Source organism: Callospermophilus lateralis, chromosome 12 (assembly GCF_048772815.1).
Source record: "Callospermophilus lateralis isolate mCalLat2 chromosome 12, mCalLat2.hap1, whole genome shotgun sequence".
Classification (NCBI taxonomy): domain Eukaryota; kingdom Metazoa; phylum Chordata; class Mammalia; order Rodentia; family Sciuridae; genus Callospermophilus; species Callospermophilus lateralis.
In genome coordinates this window covers 108,723,343-108,731,634 of record NC_135316.1, presented here as the reverse complement: position 1 = coordinate 108,731,634, position 8,292 = coordinate 108,723,343, and positions in this window count along the sequence as shown.

Below are 8,292 nucleotides of genomic sequence, written 5' to 3'. Positions count from 1 at the left end.
TCTGGCACCTGCAGGAGTGCTGGCCATGGGGCGTGGCACGGGGGCTGAACACACGCAGGAAGGTGACCGATGTGTCGGAGTGAGCAGAATATGAAAGGAGGAGCCCCGAGCCTCACCTGTAAGCCTCACCTGTAAGCCCTCACCTGTAAGCCTCACCTGTAAGCCTCACCTGTAAGCCTCAGGCTCACAGAAAGACCCTGATCCTCCTGGTACAGGTTAGGTGGCCCAAACATCAAAAACCATGGAACAACTAAAGCACAGAACAGGCGTCTTGGTGGAAGGAAACCCAACGCACAGTCTGTTTGGGGTGTAGTTTTTCTGCTGAAGAATAGAGCAGGCCCTTGGTTTTTCCGTGGACCAAGTATTTGCTGCCAGCCTGCAAGGTGGACGGTGTCACAGGCTTTCCTCCGCTGCGTCAGACTGTCCTTACCAAGGCCCCTGCATCCCTGCTGTGACCTCCCAACCCCCTGCAGCCACAAGGGAGGGCAAAAAAGGTCGAGTCACATTGTGATTTTTTTTTTTTTAAGAAGCCTCTTTAACTTTACTGTAGGTGCGTGTGCTTTGTGCTGCCTTCTCTTCTAGATCTGGTCTTTGCTGTAGGTCCTGCTGTGGTGGAGACCCACGTGTCAGGCCAGGCGTTTTTTCCTATAGAGCACCCTTCCTCCTGGACAGCTATCAGCCAGTGTCCTCTCTGCTTTATCTGTTTCATACTGGATTAGGGAATGTGCTGTTATCAAGCTACAACACACACACACACACATACACACACACACTCTCTCTCTCTCTCTCACACACACACACACTCACACACACACACACACCACAATAAATGAGAACAAGGAAAATTTGTGCTTTTATATGCAGAAACAGGTTTGGAGATAGGATCAACATGCACTGATAACTGAGAAAAATTACAAATCATTATTAATTCAATTTCAAATTGTATGGGGAGATTTCGGGACCATAGAAGTTGAAAAAAATGAAGATTTTTGTTTTGTCAGGTAGGGATGTTTAGTGTGGGCAATGGAGAAGCTGGTATTAAAATGAGAGCACTGGGAGGCTGGGGTGTGGCTCAGCAGTAGAGCACTCGCCTAGCACGTGCGAAGCTCTGGGTTTGATGCTCAGCTCCACAAAAAAATTTTACAAAAATAAAATAAAGGTATTGTATTCAACTACAAGTAAAAAAAAATATCAAAAAATAAAAAAAATGAGAGCACTTGATTTGATACATTGTTGTTAGAAATACTGAAGTATTCCAAGTAATCAAATAATTGCTTAGAAGTGGGTTGGCAGGTACCTCTGCAGAAGGGTATGCCCCCAGGGATCATTTGGCCAGCAAGCACAGCTGGCTGCAGTCTGCCTCCTCTAATCCTCACTGAAGTACTGCCCCTTCCTCTGATAGGAAGAGTCCGGGTTCCCTCTATGCAATTAGCTACTTTAAGATCCTGAAGGGCAGGGGAAAGGGCTACAGTGTGACTGGATACCTGTTAGGAAACTGAAACCTGGCCACATCCTGACCACGTGGCTTCCTAAGTTCAAATGGCTCCCTCATTCATCAGGAAATTTAAGTTACAGTAACACGTTTGTGTATTCCAAGTGTAACTTTGATAGAGGCAAAAACAGTAATCTTACATCCTGAAGGATCAAATAAGGAAGTTGGGGAAAAAATTTGAGAAAGATCATGAAGCTAGAGTGTGACATTTCTGGTCCTTATCATCCTTTTATGAAACTGCTAGAGGGGACCGGATAGCAAAGTGGGGCAGTCATGAGGCCCCTTACACCAGAGAGCCATGTTGGATTTTCCTGGTTAATGACAGAGTGAAACTTTAATGTCACATCATTGTTTTCTGATATTAATACCTATTTTATTGCAGAAAATTTGGAAAACATATGAAATTATAATGGAAAAGGCAGAAATATTTTATCTCTCCACCATGAGGGAAAGAGAATAACCAGAATGTTTACTTGTCCTGACTTTTTCATATATAAATATGCATTGCTTTTGCATTAAAATGGAATTATTTTCCATAGAGAGTGACTATATTTTAAAATTAATATTATCCTACAATTATTTTCAAGTCATTATTCTTCAAAATGTGTTGAAAGGTATTAATACAATCCCTAATATTAAACTATTCTTGAATTCTTGGAATCAATTTTACTTGGAGATGTTGTATTATTCATTGACTATGCTACTGGATTAAATTTGCTAATTAAATAAAATCTCCATTGATAAGGAAAATTGGCCGGTAGTTTCTTCTTAAGCATTAGTACAATTAAGAAAATTTATCAGGCATATATGAATGTTACTGAGCTAATTGGGAACTTGCACATGGCTGAGGTCTGGGAAAACCTGACTGCTGGTCAGAGAGCCTGACTATCAGGGGGCTTTGGCTTCAGCATCACGTTGGCAACATTAGCACGAAGCCTCCTGCCTCAGACTTCTGGATACAGGGAGAAGAGAAGCGGCACAGAAATCCACCACGTAGCCCAGCCCCAGTGGGAAGGGGCTCCGAGACCCCAGAGGGAAGCCTGCTGTGAGCACACGCAGAGGCAGGTGCTCAGGTGTGTGGGGTGCACCTGTGAACTGGACCTGGCATCAGTGCCCACATGGTCAGGTGAGGTCAGCAGACATTCTCCAGAGTTGGGCTGGAAGCGCTGGCCTTACCAAACCTGGAGTTTGTGAGTGCCAGTGCCCTCTTGGAAAGGGCTGCACAAAACCATGCTGTCTGCAGGTCAGCCTCCAATTCTGTGTCCAGAGGAATGACGGGACCATCTCTGTTTCAGCATTTGCAGAGTTAGGAGGTAGACGAGGGAAAAGTCTCAGTGTTCCGGGGAAAATACTGTCAGCTAGAATTCTGGTCCAGAAAATCCTTCAAAATAATAGAGAAAAAAATAAGTGTATTTTTAGAATAAATGCTGAGAGCATTAGATGCTAGGCGATCTTAATTGGGAAATTCTAAAAGATACACTTTAAGCCGAAAGAAAGTATTTCCAATGGAATATCTGATATAAAGGAAGAGAAAAGGAGCATGATACAGAAAGGCAGGTTGGTTTAAATGACTAACAAGCATCCAAGACAGTAACAATGTCTTCCCATGGAAGTAAAAGCCCAGAAATGAGCTGCCTCACTAATGATAGGGCTCAGACCATGTGCGACCCAGGGTAGGGGTCACTTTATGCCTTGATAAGTCCATAGTGCTGTGATTTCCAGAATATCACTAAAAGAATAAGAAGAGTGCATAACTCCAAATAAGTGGGAATAAAAGAAATGAAAAATAATCAATTAAATGGATAATGTTAAGTATATTAAAAAGAAATGCTGAAAATTAATGATCTAACTTTATTTTAAAAACCAGGTGATCCAATGTGCAAATGGACAAAAACCTGAACAGGTACTTCACAAACCCAACTCACGTGTTGGAGCTCCAGTTCTCTGATTCTATTTGGAGATTATTAGGGTTAAGTGAGGTCACATGGCTGGGGCCCTTGTCCAACATAACAGCATCCTTCCAAGAAGGGATTGGGACACAGGCATGCATGCACACAGAGGAAAGACGGTGTAAGGACAGAGGGAGAAGGCGGCCACCTGCAATCCAGGAAGAGAGGCCTCAGGGGAAGTCAGCCCAGCTGGCACCTTGACCCTGGGCTTCTGGACTCCAGCACTCGAGAGTCCATTTTTACCCATAAGCCCTCAGTCTGCGGCGCTTTGCTATGGTAGCCCAAGCATGTTGATGAAGGATACGTTTTTAAGGAATTGCAGTTCTATACATTTCCAGGACAGGTATAATTAAATTATCTGGTTTAAGAAGGCATAGGAAGGGGGCTGGGGATGTAGCTCAGTTGGTAGAGTGCTTGCCTGGCATGCATGAGGCCCTGGGTTCAATCCTCAGCACTGCAAATACGTGCGTACGCGTAAACGCACATGCGCGCACACAGACATAGGAAGATAATAATACAAAACATGGTCTTCACAGAACGTAGTTTTCTGTAGGGGAAGGGAGCAGAGTCTGATTGAGGGAGTCCCTGGACCTCTGGAGGCAGCAGTGAGTGGGTCCTGGACCTGGTTGGAAGTTACACGGCTTCTCTGCATTCTTATAGTATGACATAGAGATGGCAAATTGAACAATTGAAGGATACTCAACAGACTGCTAATTAAAAAACGTAAAATGATGGTTGGTCTGTGGGAGGAGCTAGGAACCAGCCTGGGGGAGATGGTCCACTCAGGGCTCTCTTCCCTAAGCCAGTGGGCAGTGGGCATGTGGGTGTTTATCTCATGGTTAGTTTTCTGTTCATTTTGTATCTACTCATCACTTTGGAAAAGCCATTCTTAGAAGAAAGAGTAGAAATAATAGTGATACTGGTAACCTCAGAAATTCAACTGCTATTTGGTTTATGGAGGTGTCTAACTTATTAATAAGACTGTTGAGAGAATATAAGCTACTCAATTTTGAAATTCAGATAAAGAATAAAAAAAACTTAGTGTAGTTTATCCCAAAGATTGCATGATGTGTCCTTAAGCTAAAATGTTGCTCACCGTTTAGGGAAACCTGCATAAAACTGGACGTCCTCTGTTTATTTATTGACTCTTGGTACCTACTACATGTGAGAGCCTGAACAACCCCAGGAACACCCCACTCCCCCTCCTGCTTCAGTGCAAGTATCCATCCTAAGATTTAATTTCCCTTTCACATCATCGATTCTTCTCCATCTTAGCAAAGGGCTGCTGTATGAATTTACTCATTCTTTGGGCATCTCTACCTACATGTGTCCAAGAACAAACTCATTATCTAGTCTCCAGGACAAGATAACAGCTCCCCGTGAACTCCCCTGTTTGCATCAAGGATGCTGCCTTCGCCCTTTGTTGCAAGAGGCAGAAACTCGATTGACTGCATATTGTCGAGTGAGAGCTGACTGGGCCCCAGGATGGGGGGATCTGAATGCTCGGCCCGGTCCTCCACTCCTGACCTCCTGCAGGGGTCCTGTGCTCACCTGCTTCAGCAGAGGACTGCAGTGGCTCTCGCGTAGACAGTGTGTCTTCTTTTTTTTTAAAGCTTTCTTTTTAACTGATCAATAGTAACATTCGTATACGGTTTGGGAGTACAGCATGATGTTTCCTTCAGGTGTGCACTGGGAGTGAGCCCCTCAGGCCAGTTTGCACGTCACTGCAAAGACTTCTTTGTTGTGAGAACAGTGAAATAATCACTTTCAGCTATTTGAAACCTACAATGTATTATTGTTAACGAACCTGACCTTTGGATTAATGTCCATGATGACCAATGTCTGGCCTTTGTCCACGCCCTGCCCCCAACCCCAGGAACCACCTACCTTCTCCCCTGGCTTCTAGGTTTCTGCACTCAGATTCCACACGAGGATGAGAGTGCGCGTTTGTCTCTCAGCTCCTTCTCACATAACTGATGTCGTCCATGCCATTGGGAATGATTTCCCCCTTTTCTTTCTTTTCTTTTTTTTAAAGTCCAGCCATTCCCTGGTGTGCGTGGACCACGTTTCCTTCACGCGTTGGTTCATCCCTGCTCTCCTAGGCTGATTCCACCTGGGACTCCACCGAGCGACCCTGCCCTGAAGGCAAGGGCACCGACGTCTCTCTCACACAGGGGCTTCCTTCCCCTGGGGAGCCACAAAATGGGCCCCACGTCCTTTGCCAGGTCTCCCAGGAATCGTGGCTCCTGCTGCGTCAGGGACAGGTGTGGGGAGGGGACCGTCAGAGCGAGCCCCTAGTGTCTGGGGCACCCAGCCAGGACGAGGCTTCCACCTGGGGCAGCGGGGGCTACTCGGGCCTGCGGTGATGATGGAAGGACGGAGGGCAGGAACTCACAGCAGGTGCTCAGCGGGTCGTCTGGCACGGGGCGAGTCCCACAGAGAGTGACCCACGATCACAGAGTTTTCACTGCTCACAGGTTAGAATTTCTGGGGAAAAAAAGTACGTAGAAAGAAACGGACACCCTTGTTTCCCCGGAGGCAAAGCTTGAAGCCAGCGTGGGTTCCACCTTGTCTGTCAGACCCAGCGTCCACAGTGGGATTTGGCCTTCAGAGGGGTCGGTGCAGGGCCTGGAGCGCCCTCAACAGGCCTCCTGACACCGTCCTCCGCCCTGGGTCTGTTTCTGGCTCCTCTCCATCTCCATCTCTCCCTCTGCCCCTGATGAGGTGGGCCTGCCTGTTTTAAATATTGGCTTTTATCCAGACAACACATGCGTGTGTAAGTAGCATCGGAGGGGCATGAAGGCAAGCGACAGAAGCCAGCCACAGGGACTTAGCTCCCACTCCACGGAGCCTGGCGGCCTTGCTCTCGCCACCTGCTGCACATCTCCAGTCTGATTAGTCCTCCATCACCTAAGGCAGGTCCAGTTTTCTTCCTGCTATGATTGGTGGTCCCACGGCAGCCCTCTCCTCCTCGCACAGCCTCACCTGCACTTCCAGCGCCAGGCGTGGGTGGGTGGGTGGGTCAGGAGCACTCCAGTCGCCAGGCGGGGTGGGTGGGTGGGTCAGGAGCACCCCTTCGTCGGCACATCCAGCAGGGTCAGGGGCCACACTTGACGTGTCCTTTCTTATAAAACCCTCGTAACTAAAGCTGGTGATTTGCTTTTCCCCTCTTTCCATAGACTTCCACGCCCTGGCCCTCACAGTACTTACAATCTCATTATTTCTCCTTGCACCTGACCTCATGTGGAGTTCTAAATTGGAGGTTATTTTGCTCAGAATTTTCAATGCACAGCTGTTTTCTGTGGGAGCCACCAAGGCAGCCGGGCGAGTCCCGTTTCTCAGCACATGTGCTCTTTGTGTTTGTACTGCAGCCCACTGTGGGAGCTCGCTGTGAGGGGGGTGCATACAGTGGGCCCATCCTGAGTCACTTCCCCACCGACAGCCTCACTGCTAGGAACCGTGCATCACTGACGGACAGTGAGGTTTCTTGACTTCTGCCTGTACCTCGGTGTCCTTGGCCTGCGCTACATTCAACCATCAGCCGCGTTTTCACGACGGCCTCTAACACAGGCTTCCGCCACCCTGATGGCACCTACCCTGCTCCTGACATCACCGGAGCTTTATGCATCTCTTAACTTTTGCTTAAGAAAAGGGTCAATCCAGAGTCCCAAAGATATTTCGCAGTTTCAGAAATTTCAAATATTCAACAGGGTTGACGTGTTTCGTTACCTCCGACTGCTGAATTTCAGCAGAGTTTTAAACTCCTAAGCAAAGGTGGTTGTTGCTGTGAGCTGGGTTTAGAGCCAGGGGCCAGCCATCTGCTCCTGCTCCTTCCCTGCTCCTCTCTGGCTCTTTGTTCCCATGACACTCCCAATGTACACAAACATATTTTGCAAGTGGGGTTTTGCACAACACTGTATCAAATGTATTGCAACCATCATCCTAGTCGTCTCTTTCATCTGTAAATCTTGCAATTCCATCAAGAAAGCAATCAAGTTGTCCATGGAATGATTTGTGCCTCCCAAACACCCGCTGATGATGGCTTCTGGTGCAATTATCCTATGGGTGCCTTCGGATTGCCACCTCCCCTTCCTCCATTATTTACTGGAGACTCAAGTTGTGCACAGATAATTCAAATTTACCATGTTTCAATGATCATTTTATAATGCCATTAAGTAGGAAGATGGTATCGTATCTCACAAGTGAGGAAGTTCAGACAGAGAAATACAAAAGCTGAGATGCGAGGATCTGGCTCCAGTTCTCCCCTTCAGCCTCCCCAGGGTTCCTTGGAACTGAGAACTGGGTTTTGGCAGAGCTGACTTCGCCCCCACTTCCTCTGAGGTCTCCCAGGCCTTGCCACCTTAGTGAGGTGGTAAACAGTCACCACTCTCTGCCTGCCTCCGTGAAGCCAGGCCACGAAGACCATTCGCCTTTCTCTACTTATTTTGCTGGCACTTTCTCCATTTTGCACCACTCGAGAACACATCTAAATGTAGTAACGTACAGACATGTCAGTAGCATGGAAAAGGCTGGTCCCCAGCCCACACTGTAAAGGGAACAGAGCTGTGATGTGCTGAGGAGAGTTCCAGGTGGGCCGCAGTGCTGTCCCTAGCCAGGGAACAGAGTGGTTCCAAGGCACACACAGCCACGTTTCCTGGACATGATTGGGTACTTGTTCAGGGACCAAGAGAATAAAACAAGAGGAGAGAAATAAGGGGAAAACCAGCCAGAAATTTTTCTAGCTTTAGTGCAAGCTGATAAACAGAAAGTGTATGTGGAAATTGCTGTCTTTGTGCTGGGAACTTTGAGTGACTTTCATGTAAGACAGCTTTTTCCTGCCTGAGGGCAACA